Source organism: Notamacropus eugenii, chromosome 1, assembly GCF_028372415.1.
Source record: "Notamacropus eugenii isolate mMacEug1 chromosome 1, mMacEug1.pri_v2, whole genome shotgun sequence".
In the NCBI taxonomy this organism is placed as follows: Eukaryota; Metazoa; Chordata; class Mammalia; order Diprotodontia; family Macropodidae; genus Notamacropus; species Notamacropus eugenii.
The window spans coordinates 392,291,068-392,308,168 of record NC_092872.1 but is presented as its reverse complement, the minus strand read 5'-3'; positions in this window follow the sequence as shown (position 1 = coordinate 392,308,168).

Genomic DNA, 17,101 nt, shown 5'->3' with positions numbered 1-17,101 from the left:
TTACCTTTTAGTGCTCTACAAAATGCTATGACTCTAAGCTGCAGAGATGGGTCCATCCTGATTGGTAGAGAGATCTTGCTCATCTGGAAAATTCCCATATCAGTGAAATTACAATTCTAGTTCCTATCCATATTGAATGATGGCTAGGATCCTGACACGTAAAAATAGGAGAAGGGCACTATAGATGATGGAATAGCATGACAAAAGAAAATAAAGAGCATATTTTGGGAATTATGAATCAAGAAGTCAACACACTTTTTTAAGGACTTAATACGTGTTACAACATATGCAGACTGGATCAAAGAAAAGAACAAAGCAATCTCTGCCCTCACTTTTTAAATGATCAAATGGAAGGAAGAATATGCAAATAATTAGGTACAAACTGTATACAAACAGGGAAGAGAGAGAGACAGAGACAGAGACAGAGAGAGTAACAGTAAAGCAACCTCAGAAGGGAAAATTGCAGTGACTGGAGAAGGAGATGTATCACCTACTGCCAAAAATGATAATTGGGTTGAATGTTTGTTTTTTATTATTATAATTATCATTATTTTTTTTTAGATTTTTGACATTCATTTCCACAAAATTTTGAGTTCCAATTTTTCTCCCCACCTCTCCCCTTCCCCCACCCCATAATATCTTGCATTCTGATTACTCCTTCCCTCAATGTACCCTCCCTTCTATCACACCCCACCCTTCCTTTATCCCCATCTTCTCTCTTTACTTGTAGGGCAAGATAAATTCCTATACCCCATCATCTGTGTTTCTTATTTCCTAGTTATATGCAATAATAGATCTCAACATCCATTCCTTATACTTTGAATTGTAACTTCTCTCCCTCCTTCCCTTCCTCCCCATCCTCACTGAGAAAGCAGGCAATGCAGTACAGGTTTTATGTGTCATTTTGCAAAAGACTTCCAAAAGAGTCATGTTGTGTAATACTAACTATGTTGCCCTCTATCCTACCTTGTCCACCCCCTTTTATTATTCTCTCATTTAACCTTGTCCTTTCTCAAAAGTGTTTACTTCTAGTTACTCCCTGCTCCTATTTGTCCTCCCTTCTATCGTCCCCTTCATCCCACTTGTCCCCTCCTCCCCTATTTTCCTGTAGTGTAAGATATATTTTCATACCAAATTTAGTGAGCATGTTATTCCCTCCTTAAGCCATATGTGAAGAGAGTGAGCTTCACTTTTCCCCTCTCACCTCTCTTTTCTCCTTCATTGAGCAAGATTTTTCCTGTCTATTTTAAGAGTTATAGCCTTCCCCATTCCATTTCTCCCTTTCTCCTCCCATTATTTTCCTCCCTTGCCCCTTAATTTTTATTTTTATTTTTCCTGTGGATATCATCTCTTCTGACTCAACTCAACCTGTACTCTCTGTCTACATATATGTATATATATATATACGTATATATGTATGTGTGTGTGTGTGTATGTATGTGTGTATATACACATACATACACATACACACATATATACATATATATGTGCAGGTGTGTGTTTATAATTCCTCCACCTTCCTAAATACTGTGAAAAGTCTCAAGAGTTACAAATACCATCTTACCATGTAGGAATGTAAACAGTTCAGCTTTAGAAAGCCCCTTATGATTTCTTTTCCCTGTTCATGTTTTCATACTTCTCTTGATTCTTGTGTTTGAAAGTCAAATTTTCTCTTCAGTTCTGGTCTTTTCATCAAGAATATTTTGAAGTCCTCTATATCATTGAATGGCCATTTATTTCCCTGAAGTATTATACTCAGTTTTGCTGGGTAGGTGATTCTTGGTTTTAATACCAGTTCCTTTGACTTCTGGAATATCCTATTTCAAGCCCCTCAATCCCTTGATGTAGAAGCTGCCAGATCCTGTGTTATCCTGATTGCATTTCCACAATACTCGAATTGTTTCTTTCTAGCTGCTTACAATATTTTCTCCTTGACCTGAGAATTCTGAAATTTGGCCACAATATTCCTAGGAGTTTCTCTTTTCAGGCCTCTTGGGAGGTGATCAATGAATTCTTTCAGTATTTGTTTTGCCCTCTGGTTCTAGAATATCAGGGCAATTTTTCTTGATAATTTCATGAAAGGTGATGTCTAGGCTTTTTTTTTGATCATGGCTTTTAGGTAGTCCCATAATTTTTAAATCGTCTCTCCTGGATCTATCTTCCAGGTCAGTTGATTTTCCTATGAGATGTTTCACATTACCTTCTATTTTTTTAAACTTTTTTTTTTCTAACTTCTTGGTTTATGTCATAGTCATTAGCTTCCTTTAACTCGATTCTCTTTTTTAAAGAACTGTTTTGTTCAGTGAGCTTTTGAACATTCTGTTCCATTTGACTGATTCTGCTTTTTAATGCCTCCTTCTCCTCATTAGCTTTTTGGACCTCTTTTTTCCAATTGAGTTAGCCTCTTTTTAAAGGTGTTTTCTTCCTCAGCATTTTTTTAGTTCTCCTTTAACAGGCTGTTGACATACTTTTCAAACTCTTTTATGACTTGAACCCATTTCATATTCATTTTGGAGGTACTAGAGGCAGAGGCCTTGACTTCCTCTGACAGTATGCCTTGTTCATCCTCATTGAAAAGGATGGAAGGAGACACCTGTTCACCAAGAAAGTAACTTTCTATGGTCTTATTTTTTTCCCCTTTTCTGGGCATTTTCCCAGCCAGTTACTTGACTTCTGAATCCTTTGTCAAGAGGAGGGTCCTAGTGCTTCTGCTCTTCCCAGTACAAGGCTGAGATTCAGATCATCTGCTCCCCTCCCCCAGGGGCTTTAGGTGGGGGCAGAGCTGCCAATGAGGGCTGAGATCTAGATCAGCTGCTCAATTCAGCCTGAGGTTTTAAGCTGAACTGCCTGGACAATGAACCCTGGTTGCTTCAATGTAGCCACCTGCTGCTGTTGCTGCTGCTGCTGCTGCTGCTGCTGCTGCTGCTGCTGCTGCTGCTGCTGCTGCTGCTATGGGAACCACGTTCCCCTCTTGCCCAGCTGAGAAAGCCCTCCCACACCACCTTTGGAGCTTTCTTTGTCACTTGTGGGTTGAGGGATCTGAGACTCTCTCTGCTCGGAATTCTGTCCTGGAGGTCTGTTCAGGTCTTGTTTATCCCAGTGCTGCTTGGCCAGGGCTGGACTCTGCTTGCTCAGCATCTTGTGAGATAGATCTTTCCTGTCTGCCTTCCAGGTTGTCTTTGGCTGGAAACCTCTTTCACTCTGTTGTTCTGTGCCTTCTGCTGCTTTAGAATTTGTTGAGAGTCATTTTTTACAGGTGTATTCTGGGCTGTGGGGGAAGGTCTAGAGTATATGAGTCTTTCTACTCCGTCATCTGGGCTCCACCCCTAATTGAGTTGAATCTTAAAGAAAGTCAGGGATGCTAAGAAGTGCTAAGTACAAGGGCATGGAGCAAAAAAAAAAGAAAAAAAGGAAAAAAAAGCTAGAATACTGTGCAAGGAATAGAATTGTGTGCAGGAAATAGCAATTAGGCCCATAAGCTCATAACATATAATGTATAAAAAGGAATAACTGGAAAAGTAGGAAAAGCTCTAGTTGTTATGCACTTTAAGTCCAAAGCAAAGAATTTTATACTTGATTCTGGAGGTAACAGGGAGACAAACAGGTAGTTTATTGATTAGGAAGCTAATACATTTAGACCTATTATTTAGGAAAATCACTTTGGTAAATCAGAAGAAGAGTGACCAGGAGAGAAAATTGTGGCAGGGAGATAAATTAGAAGTTTATTTTAGTGATCAGCATAAGAGGCAATCAGAACTTCTGTAGAGTATAAATGAGTGGAGTGAAGAGGGTATTATATTTGAGAATATTTTGAAAGTATAGATTACTACCTTTGAGTGATTAGATAAATACATTAAGTAAGAGCGAGAGGTTCATGAATTTACAGGATTGTAAACTTAGAGGAACTGGAAGATGGTTGTCCATTCCAAAGTAATAGAGTTAAGAAGAGAGGAAGATTTAGGAGAGAATGATAATGAATTCAGTTTTGGCCATTTTGAGTTTGAACTTTTTTCAAAACATCTAGTTCTAAATACCTGACTAATAGACAGGTGGAAATAAAGAATTCAAGCTCAAGAGAGAGACACAAACTGGATTTATAAATCTTGAAATCATCTGCATAGAGATAATTGAACCCTTGGGAACTAATGAGTTCATCATGTGAGAGATTATAGAGAAAAATAGAAAAGGTTTACTTTATCATTTTAAACAATGCTAAAGAACAGAGAGAAGTTCAAAGAGAATCAGAAAAACAGAACAGCCTTGAAAGAAATATACTGATTATTTAAAATATATATTTGAGGTAAAATATAATACATATATAATAACAATACCATTTCATACGTAATTCATTTTTTCTGCTCTTTTTTATACATAGAAATTTTCTTTATTTTTGTACTTTGTTAAATTTAAAATATAGAAATTAATTGTAATTAAAAATTAGAAAAAATGATGAGGCCAGAGCTTTGGGAAACATTTAGTGGGGAGAGTGTGGATGAGGAACTTGAAAGAAAACTATAAAGGAACATTCAGGCAGATTTGTTTGTCCTTCGTTTTCAAAGAGGACTATGACATCAGGGAAATGCTGACATGACTTGCAGTTCAGTTTGATTTGATTGAGGGAGGGTTATGCAAGGTCATCAGCTTTACTCTCCACCTGAGCTATCTGGATCCAGTGACCAGATATTCATTAAGATGAATGCAGATATCCCAGGATACAATGGAAAACCCTCATCCTTTTAGGCTAAGGTCTTTTCAGGTACTCACTTAAGGTGAGGTAATGCCCATTCAGGGAACAGGCATTAAGAAGAGCATTGAGGGTTGACCCCTTTAATTAAGAAGAAAACAAAACAAAACAATCAAACTGGAAGGAGAAGACCCTCAAGGTTGTTGTTCCAAAGAGAAACAGTTACCATTGACATTCACTCTCTCATCAAAGACAGGAGGGCCCAAAAAACAGCCATTAAGTGGACCTTGGCCAGGGATTCATTGTGGTCAAATGTATGAGCTTCAGAGTGAACTGGGGAGAAGGAAGGAAGAAAGGAAGGAAGGAAGGAAGGAAGGAAGGAAGGAAGGAGGAAAGGAAAGAACGAAAGAAACAAGGAAGAAATCTAGGCAGTAAACTCCAAGTTTCCTGGCAATGTACCTCCTTTTGGAGAGGAGAAAGAGAGGGAGAGGAAGAGGGATACCTGAGTTACTCAACTAGCTTGGTCCCCATTCAGGCAGCTTGCTCTACTCACAGGCTATGTTTGTCCTTCATTTTCAAAGAGGACCATGACATCATGGAAATGATGACATCACTTGCAGTTGGCTGTGATTTGAATGAGGGAGGGCTGTGCAGGATAAACAGTCTCACTTTCTCCTCCTGAGTCATCTGGATGCAGGGGCCAGATATTCATCAGGATGACTGGAGATGGCCCAGGATGTAATGGGAGACCCTTTCCCTTTTAGGTTAAGGTCTTAAACCCTTGAGTAGACCAAGCTGCCTGAATGGGGACCTAGCTAGTTGAGTAACTCAGTTCTCCCTCTCCCTCTCCTCTCCAAAAGGAGGTAAATGTCCAGTTAGCTTAGGGTGTACTGCCTAGATTCCTTCCTTCCTTCCCTCCTTTCTTCCTTCCTTCCTCTCCTCCTTCCTTCCCCCAGTTCACCCTAAAGCTCGTACACTTGAATGCAATGTGTCCCTGGCCAAGCTCTACTTAATGGCTGTATTTTGGGCCCTCCTGTCTTTCAGTGAATGTCAATGGTAATTGTTTCTCTTTGAAATAGCAACCCGAGGTTCTTCCCCTTTCAGTTTGATTTTTTGTTTTGTTTTGTTTTATTCTATTCTTAATTAAAGGGATCAATCCTTAACTCACTTCTTACACAGGCAAGGCCTGTTCCCTGAATGGACACTACCTCACTCTAAGTGAGTACCTGAAAAGGTTTTAGCCTAAAATGCCAACAGTATCACATTGTATCCAGACAAACAAGAGAAGAATGTAAAGAAAGTAATGTCATGAAAACCCAGAAATCAGAGAGTATCCCAGATAAGATGGTGATTAACAGTGTAGAATGCTGGAGATAGCCCAAGAAGGATGAGACCTGAGAAAAGACCATTGCATTTGACAATTGAGAGATCATTCGTAACTTTGGAGAGAGTACTTGTAGTTGTATGATGAGTTCAGAAGTCAGATTGAAGAAAGTTTAGATGTACGTAACAGTAATGAAAGACATGGTGGCATTAAGTATTTGTTTTGTTTAGTTTTAGGTTGGAGACTTGGCATGTATATAGACAAGAAATAAGGAGCTAAAAGATATAGATTGAAGATTAAAAGATGGGAGTGATGATAGTGTAGAAAATCTGCTGAAGAAAGCAAGAGATGATAGGATTTAGGTCACAAAAAAAGGGTCTTAGAAATCAGGAAGGCTACCTAACCATCAGACATTGTAGTGAGGAGGAATAGTAGGTAGTGATATCAGAGGGACATGAGAGGATGAGAAAAGAAGAGAGAACATGAAAAGAACATGAAAATGACCTCATTGAGGGAGGTTGAGTCAAGGTCCTTGTCTGAGAGTGTGGGGACTGAAGAACATGGAAAAGACTAAGGAAAGAAAAAATGATTTGGAAAGCTCCTGAAGTGTATATCACAAGGAATCAATCAGGTAAAAGTAACAGAATTAACTTTGCTGTAATAAAGATCCAATTTAAATTAGCTAGCATAAACTTATAGAGGACTCATTTTCTTGATTTCTTTCAGATCCAACTAATAACAACTGAGTAGTAGTGAAGGTGACAGTGAAAATAATACAGGGGTAGTGTTTGTCAAGTTTTGATCAACAATAGTGCAAGAAAGCAAGGGATATGAGAGTAGGAGACAATATAAATGTGGACTTAATCACCATGGGGTCAAAATTGAGCAGGAGAAAAGGGATAATACTTCGAGATAGAAGGACTGAAGGTCATAATATTGATAAAGGTTAGGTTTAGGTGAGGCATAGGAGAAGTAAAGTTTATTTTAGTGATAAAATAAAGGACATTCAGAGTTCATTATCTTGGAAGTATAACAACAGTGGTGATTCCATAATTAAAAAGTGTGATCATTTTTGTGTGTTGCTGAGGCAGATTGGAACTGTAGGTCAGAGGTGTCAAACACCTAGCTATAAGAAAAATTCCCATTACAAGTGAATCAGATTAATTAGGAAATGTTTAACAAAAATAATTAAAAAATACAAAGCAACATAGATCATTTTAATGTGTGATTTTCTAAGTCAATATATGCCTCCCCAAGAATCTTTCCTATTGGAATATATGACCAGTGGATCAGTTTGGGGTGCTTAATAAACTGAGAAATTGGAGAGTTAGGATATTTAAGGGAACATCTATATGGATGTTGAAGTCCCACAGAGTTTGAACGAGTGAAAGACTGCGAGCTAGGCAATAAATTCCTTGAGAATTCTGGAAGAAATGTCCCAGAGGTCTATAGATAATAGCTACCAGTACCTGGAAGAGGTGAAAAGCATGGATTGAATCTAACCCATAAGAGTACATGTTGCTAAGCAAGGGTGGAAATAAGTGTCTGTAAGGAGCAATGGGCAACAAGGAATAGTCTGACTCAAGCATAATGAATAATATATTGAAGTGGTGTGAGTAAATATCTAATCAGTTGGTGGGTTGCTTGCTGTCCTTGTTCTTGAAGAGGACCAAACTGACATCAGTATGATAAAGTGAAGTTTCAGTTTGTCTGACTGTCGCTGATCAGACCAATATGAGCATGGAATGCTCCACCACAAATTGTTCACAAATAACGCATGTGAATATTTGGGGTGAATACTCCAAATTTGTGCATTCTTACATTTACTTTGTGCTGTCTCAATTATGCTTTGCTCATAGATCACAGCATCCTTTTTGATGTGGGCATGTCATGTTGAACAGTCCTGTGCCAGTGTCTCCCATGTCACACAATCAAATCCAAAGTTCTTTAGAGACACCTTAAGAGTATCCTTGTATCACTTCTTCTGATAACCACGTAATTACCTGCCCTAAGTGAGTTGTGCATAAAATAGTCTTTTTGGCAAGCATGCATTTTGTATTCTAAGAATTTGAACAAGCCATCACTCTCTGAAGCATAATTTGAATGCTTGGCAGTTCAGCTCAAATAAGGCCTTCAGTGTCTGCTAACTTAACCTGCCAGGTGATTCTCAGAATCTTCCTAAGACAGTTCAAATGGAAGTGATTCAGTTTCCTGGCATGGTGCTGGTGGACTGTCCATGTTTCACAGGCATACAACAGTGAGGTCCCCCCAGTGCCTCTGCAGACCTTCATTTTGGTAGTCAGTCTAATACCTCTTCTCTCCAAACTTTTCTTTAGACCCTCCCAAACACTGAACTAGTTCTGGCAATGTGTGTGTCAACCAAATTGTCAATGGGTAGATCCCTGGAAAGTGCACTACTAAGGTAAGTGAAGTTATCCACAGCATTCAAAACCTCTCTATTTGTTTTAACTAATGGTTCCACATGTGGATGGAGTGGTGGTGCCTGACAGAGCACCTGTGTTTTCTTGGTGATAATTATTAGGCCAAAATTAGCACAGGTAGCAGAGAATTGATCCATACTTTGTTGCATCTCAGCTTCAGAGGTTGCACTGAGTGCACAATCATCTGAAAATAGAAGATCATGCACCAACACTCCCTGCACTTTGGTCTTGGCTTGTAGCCTTTTCAAATTGAAGAATTTACCATCAATACTGTAGTTGACCTTGATGCCGTGTTAATCCTCATTGAATGCATTTGACAATATGACTTAAAGCATCATGCTAAAAATCATGAGAGCAAGCACACAGCCCTGTTTCACTCCACTGATGACTGGGAATGCATGAGAACATTGTCCATTATCCAGAACCCAGGCAAACATGCCATCATGAAATTGGTGTATGATACTGATGACCTTCTCTGAGCAACCAAATTTTGACATAATTTTCCGTAAGTCCTCATGACTAACAGTTTCAAAGTGCTTGGTCAGACTTGCAAATGGTGTGTGCAGACCTCTGTTCTGCTTCTGGCATTACTCCTGAATTTGTTGGGCAGCAAACACAATATTGACTGTTCCTCAGCCCTTTATGAAGTCACACAGGCTCTCAGGTATATGACCATCTTCCAGGTGAAGGATCAGTATATTAAGAAGGACTCTAGCAAGAATCTTGCCAGCAATGACTAAGAGAGAAACCCCCTCTGTGATTGTCGCAGGACAATCTATTCCCATTACCTTTTTAGAGATTGACAATGAAGGTATCCTTGAACTCCTGGGGGAGTTGCCATGATTCTGTTGTCATATAACCTGGAAAATTTCAGTCAGCTTTTGTATGAGCAACGGTCCCCCTACCTTGTAAATCTCAGCTGGAATAGAATAAGCACCAGGTTCCTTGCCACATGAAAAGAGCTTAGTAGCCTTCAAAACTTCTTCTTCAATTGAAAGTTTAGCTAAGGAGGGATTAATTTCAGCCTATGGTAAATGGTCAATGGCCTCAACATTGATTGATGGTGATCTGTTGAGAATACTATGAACGTGCTCAGCCCATCTCTCTAGGATCATGTCCTTATTTCTAATCAATGTGATTCCATCAGCACTGAGTAATTGTGATGCACCATAGTTTTCTGCTCTATAAATAGCTTTCAGGGAATCATAAAAGCACTTTGGTTTGTTACTATCGGCATGAAACTGAATTTCATCTACCTTCTTACTGAGCCAGCAATTCAGGAATCCTCTAAGCTTTGTTTGTACTTTGCTTTTGATGCAAGTAAATGCTGTCTTCTTAGAGGTGGATGAAATATCCTGCTGGTAAATAGTGTGGAGTTCTCATTTTTCATTTAGCAGCTTCTGAATTTCCCAATTATTTTCACCAAACCAGTGTTGGTGTTTGTGAGTGTTGTGACCCAAATGAGCAAATGCAGTGTTGTACATCAAATCTCTGAAAACTGCCCACTCCTTTTTCTGCTCCACTGTTGCCAATTGTATGTTAGGTCAACTTTCTCTCCAAGTTAGCAACAAACTGTACATGCTCAGAGAAGAACTCTAATTTGTTGACATTAATTCTTCTGTTAGTCATTTTGCCTTAGGGGTGGCACTTTTGGTGAGTGCAAATATTTAGCTTGGAAAGGATAAGTTTATGATTAGTTCAGCACTGTGCACCATACATTGCCTTTGTCACTCATATCTTGTCTGTCTTTTCTCCTTAAAATCACATAGTCTTTTGGATGCCAATGTTTGCTGTGAGGAGGCATCCATGTCGTTTTATTGCATTTAGGTAAACAGAAAACAATGTTGGTGATGAGGTCATGTGATGCACAAGTCTTCAGCAGTAATGACCATTGCTGTTGCTGTTTCAGACTTCATTCCTCCGTAGGACTCCCTGCCAAGTCTGGAAGTCTGAGCCCATTCTATCATTAAAGTCACTCGGAATTATAAACTTGTCCTTTTTTGGACACACAGATGATAAGGGTCTCTAGATCTTCCAAAAGCTTTTCTTTGACCTCATCAGTGTTCATCATGAAGGGAGCATAGGCTCTGATGATGGTAGCATGATGTTTTCCTGCAAGTGACAATCACATTGTCATGAGTCTGTCATTTACTCTTTTGGCAGGCATGTCAACTTGCTTGCTAGAATAGTTTTGATTGGAAAACCTACACTAGCTTCAAGGTACTCCACTTCACTGCGGCCACTCCAGAAAAATGTGTATCCAGTTCCAACATCAGTAAGCTGACCTTCATTTGCCAGCCTCGTTTCACTCAGGGCTGCTGTTTGGATGCGATATCTGTTGAGTTAAGAGAAGTTAATCTTTCATCTCTACTGAATTTTGTATTGTCTATAAATGTGTGCACATTCCATGTGCAGATGGTGAGTGGAATCATCTTTGCAGATGTTTTTGTACATTTTGTACATTTTTTGAGCTTTGATCACAGAGTGGAATTCCCTGTCTGCCACAGTAATTAGGCCAGGATTGACCAAGCAGGCAACTTTTAGGGCACCTTTTTTAGCTCCTTTCCTCACACCAGGAGATGAGCATTACAATCCTTAAAAGACTGCTCAGACACCCAGAAGTCTGCCAAGTCCCACTCCTGCTCCCAATGAGAAAAGACCCTATAACCTGGGTGACCTGGGTTGTGACTACAACTCCCAGTGCATCTACACCTGCTGCTTTATTACTTTTCTGTCATTACAAAACTTTTAGGTATAATAGTAAAATGGTATGGGTGATGTCTTTTGATTAGTGCATAAATTGGACTTAAATGAGGCAGAGTTGCACAAACTCATCAGCCTCACTCTGTCCTTCAGTCATCATATTCCAGTGGCAGGACAGAATTAAAATGACTGGCAATGAGTCAGGATGCAGTGGATGACCTTGGCGTCTTTGGTATCTAACCAAGCTCTAACCACTCCATATCACTTGCTTCAGCTGCTTTCATGGTCATTGGAACAAATTGTTCTCCTCTGGCCATTTCACCAAGGGAAGTCTTCACATGTTTGGAGTAGACACCTGCCTAACTCACCAATGAGTGTGAGACCCCTTGGTTACCCTCAACCAGGTTGATCTAAGCAGCACTAGAAAGGATAATGAGGCAATCAATGTAATCAAAACAGAGCCAAGTCTCAGGGAATGCGAAAAGATGAAAAAATAGGAAGGGAAATGATTAGGAGGAAAGTCAAGTTGTCAATTGTGTTACAAGATTTCTTCAGGGCTTACTAGAATCAGGAAAATCTGAAGAGGAGAATTGAGAGAATCAGTGGGCGAGGGAGGTGAGAATGTGGAATCATACAGCTAAAGTTAGAAATAGTTGTGTGTGTTTGTGTGTGTGTGTGTGTGTGTGTTACACAGTCAGGGCTTTCACAGGAAAAAGGAAAGTAGGAAGGAGTAGGAGTAGTTAAATCTTTGGGGAATGTCTCTGTAAATATGAAGAGTGAGTTAGACCCATGAAGATAGTTGCTTAAAAGTTTCAAGGTGAATTATTTGTTTTGGCACAGCTCTTTAATGTCTGATATACTGTGTTACTTTGCTGTGGTCCTAGACTCCCTCTCCTACTGGGAACCTTACAAAGGAGGCAGGAAGTGTTTGGCCCTAGTACAGAAGAACTGAACTATAGGACCTGATTTTGTCATCCTGAAAATGGAAGAGATGGGATCAGGCTTTTACCACAGATAAAGTTGGGAAAGTGTTTGCTAATAATAAATGTACCACTCAGAAGTGTTTGAACAATACTAATGATTGTTATTTATATTTGATAATGGAGTTGCAATCACTTCTCTTGTGATAATAATCAGACATTTATTTTATTAAATATGCAAGTTTTTTGTGTTGTGTTTGATCTAATGGATATTTTCTTTCTGTTGGTCATCTTTTGATCTTGTATTTTGCTGGAACTTCCTTCATTAATCTACTATTCTTCTTGTAGCCCATCCTCCCTTCTTTTTTTCTCTCCCTTTTCCTTCTTGGCTTGCCTGATTTTGAGATCCAGTATGTTGCTGCTGGACTCAGCCACTCCTAGTTTGCTGGATAACTCTGATGGTGAGAGTTCTGTCACTGTAGGATTCCCTTTGGTTTTTAATTAATGTCAGTTTCAGACTGGGATAGAAGATGGAAATCAAACCCTACCCCACTCCTGGGTTCTAGGCCACACAATGTGTATCTAGAGATACAGCATAGGGTCTAAGAATACTTCTCCTCCTGAAGTACCAGTCTTTGATGAAGGAAACTTCTTTCCTAATTTTCCCTAGATCTAGCATCCTAACCTGGGTAGTGAGAGATGGAGCTATCAGTTGGCACCTATTCTCTCACCCTAAACCCATTTGGTTTCTTTGTGCTAAATCTGGGACTTTTTCTTGCCCTTCGTGAGCTATAAACCTTTATAGAATTTCTAGGACACTTATCTACTATCTAGGCATTTTTCCATACTTTGAGTCATGTCTGACTCTTTTTGAGCTGATTTGAGGTTTTCCTGGCAGAGATATTGGAATGGATTGCCATTTCCTTCTGTAGTACATTAAGGCAAACAGAAGTTAAGTGACTTGCCCAGAGTCACACAGCTAGTGAGTGTTTGAGGTTGGATTTGAACTCAGTTCTTCCTAACTCCAGGTCTAGCACTTTATCACAACATTCTCACAACCTCGGTGTTATGAACTGAACCCAAAGTGGGGATATCTTCCTCCTTCTTTGTTATAATGATTCCAAAAATGAGTCTAGGGTGTTTGTTTGTTTGTTTTTTTTTTTTGTATTATTTAATTTGTCCTCAATTTTTTTTGCTGATGGTAATCTCTAGTACACATACGTGGGAGTTCAAGTCATGACAATTTTGGAGCCAAGGTTCTAGGTGGGATAAGCCAGTAAGCCTAGCAGGGAATCATGAAGAAGATAGGGTGTTTGGAACTCAAACCTAAGATTGGATTTTGGACTTAGAACTTAGGTTTGTACTTTATGAAAACTGTACTCAGCTATGAACCTAAAATCTTTACACTTCTCAGAAAATTAGGTGGTAAGGAAGAGGATTGAGTTCCACATTGTGAAGAGTCAATTTGCATACATGTGATTATATCTTTTGAAGTAAAATACCTTTGTAAAAGCTAATGTGACAGTGGCTAAATGGAATTCGAACATAAGAAACCTACCCCTACAAGTGAGGGAACATAATTGTTGGAGTTGGAGCCATTTTAACTTTGTTTGAGGGGGAAAGGCAAGGCAATTGGGTTTAAGTAACTTGCCCAAGGTCGTACAGGGAGTAAGAGTGACAAATATCTGAGGCCAAATTTGAACTCAGGTCCCCCTGACTCCAGGGCCCATATTCTACTCACTGCACCACCTAGCTGCCCCTGGAGGCATTTTTAAAGAGCTTAGGTAATGGAAAATCTGTTTAAGCATCCTAAAATTCCTAGGAAAGAGGGTGACATGAAACTCTTGCCCTTCCTTCAGTATTACAGATCCTACCAGTCATCTCCAGCAAGTTAGTTATTGTAGGTGAGTGCTGTTGTATCATATTTCCTTTGGCACTATCCCATGTGGGCTAGGATTTATTTTTATTAAAGGCACCAAAACTATTTTGGTGGCCTAAATGGCTCAACATACTAAGGCTCAGGCCAGTGTTGAAGGTTAAGTGTTTCCTAAGTATAAAAGCAACTAGAACTCAAGAGGTTAGAGAGCCTCAAACATCCCAGGGAACACAAACAAAAACAAGTTGTGCTCATGTGAATCAAGGCCTATTTTGTTGAGTATCCTTTCTATGGCTGTCAATGCCCTTCCCCTACTACGGCTAAGTAAATTTTAGATGTCCCAGAAATATCTTCTTTAATTCTAATCTCAAATCTAATGTACCAGCCCTGTCTGAACCACATCTGACCTACTTTAAGTATTGGATTAAATTATGAACTTAATAGCCATTAATCAATAAAGGGAAAGAGATTATGAAAAATTCCTAACAAAATATGATAAATTCATAAATACATGAAATAGTAATAAACAATGAACTTGGAGTCAGAAGACCTGAATTCTGTTCCCAGTTGCAATACATAGATGGAACATGCAAGTCCTCACTTCACACATTTCAACTTTCTGAGATACGCTTTTCTCTTGAAGCTTAAACTAAAATATGATTAAAAAGGCAGTGGAGCATGATATATAGAAAACTGATCTTGAAGTCAGGAAGGCCTGAACTCAACTCTTGCCTTCAATACAGTGTGTCTATATGACCTTGGGCAAATAATTTAAGTTCCCAAAGCCCCAGGCAACTTTGTAAGATTATATTGTAATTTGAGAAAATATCAATTTCCATCAGCAGAGAAATTTCCTTACCTAAGGTAACTAACTAGAGGTAAAATCATAGATCTAGTAAAACAAATTAAAACAAAATCAAATATGAAAAATATATTTTTACTTTCATGAGTTTATAAAAAAAGCTTTTTGTAAATGGCAAAATGTCACATAGAAGGATGTAAAGGCATCTGCATCCCTCGTTCCAGACACAGATTATTAACTGGTAATCTTCTTTTCATTAGCTCTTTATAATTCCATTTAAAGGATTTTAAATGAAGAAAATATAATTAAAACCAATTAAATCTGATAAAAAGTATAAAAGACAAAAATCAATTAAATAGCACAAAATAAGCATTTCTGCAGTAAAATATTTCTGATCTGATTTTTGAGAGAGAGAGCGAGAGAAATGAAAGGAGAGGAGAGGAGAGGAGAGGAGGAGGAGAAGAGAGAGAGAGAGAGAGAGAGAGAGAGAGAGAGAGAGAGAGAGAGAGAGAGAGAGAGAGAGAGAGAGAGAGAGAGAGAGAGAGAGAGAGAGAGAGAGAGAGAGAGAGAGAAACCTTTATCTCTTGCTTCAGACAAGTGAAAATTAGAAGTTTTTGTAAGGGGGATACTTCCTCTTGGCCACATGCAAGGTTGAGTCCCTTCTTGAAATCTCGCTCTTGAATCAGAAACTAGCCTTTTGCCTTCTATGTAAATAAAATTAGAAGTGTATGAATGATATAACCACTGGAAATATATTTTGCTCTCAGACAAGGGCAGGTTCAACTACTTCTTAGTCAACCAAGATGCATTCAAAACCCAGAACAAACAAAGATTTCATGACCCCATGGTGCCAAACAATAGTTTCAACAGTGTTGACTGCATCAGATGATTACTTCAAAGGCACATCCTCCCTCCATAAAAGATTTGAATTCACTCACTACTTCAAATCTTTCTACAATAGATTTTGATGTAAGAGATAAAACAGAATGGCAATGATTGAAGAAAGGAGCCATTTTTTTAAAATGATAAAATCCTTCAATTTGCCCTATTGAAAATTAAAATTAGAATCTCTCTTCTGCCTCTACTTATTCCTTCTTGTGTTTTTTTTTTTCTGATCTCTATAGTATTCCTGGAGTTTAAAATTACAATTAAAGAAATATTTCTTTAGTTGCACTGATGCAAGTCATATGCAATTTCTCTCTTTTAAAAAGAGCTTATGAACTAGCATATACCCCTAATCTTTCTTCCATGACAGAAACAACTCCTTTTTCTAAGTTCCTGTAAATAAAACCTAAATTTCAAAAACTCCAGTTTTTTAATGTGTACATTCAACTGCTCACCCAATGGTGTACATATGGAGCCATACAATCACAGTTATATATATCAACCCATTTAACCCCTGCCAGAATATTTTTTAAAATATTGCTTATATAAGTCACCAAATGGCTTAAGCTTGAAAACTGACTGAGAACTCACTCTTTAAAAATGTAGTTCATTCCATTACTGAACAATTCAAAGTATTAGGTGGGTTTTGTTGTGTTAAGCTAAAATTTATCTCCTAACTTCAAAGCTTTTCTTCTCATACCTAGTCTTTTACACAATAAAGTTAATCCCTTTTCCACATGACAGTGAACATTTGAAAACACCTATCATGCTCCCACTGTCTCATCATCCCAAGGCTATGTTTCCCCAGTTCTAGTTGGTACATTTGATAAAAGACTGGTTTTTGAGGCAAAAGACTAAAGTTCAAATTATACCTCAGACTTTGATCAGCTATGTATCCTTAAATACATCTTACATGAAGGGGTTAGATCTGATGATCTCTACAGGCCCTTCTCACTTAAATTCTATAATATTATTATCATTGAACTATTTACCATATATTGTAATTCACAAATCCTGTTCCATTCCAGGTTAACTTTAATAGTTATAACCATAAGATACAGAAAATTCCAATAGAAAGGCAGAAAATACTGTCCAGCAGAAAGCTTCTTAAAAAGGATTACATAGGCATTCTCAAATTTGTTAATGTCACTCTTAACCTGTGGTTTCAAGAAATAAAGAATATAACCAAGAGCAATATGGAGCAGATTAGAAAAATGTTCTTATATTCCTATCATTTCCTTAAGATTGCACTAGTATTATTCATCTGTTACATCACTCTCTCCATCTATATTGATCTATATTGATGTTTAAGTTTTTTTATATATAAAGTGTCATTAAAGTGTCATTATCTCTATCCTGGTTATATCTAGTTGATATTTTAATAACTAAATGCTAAATATTTACATTCATTATTCAAAACTTTCATCTTTTTATTTGAGGCCCCACTCTTACTAAAATATTATCTT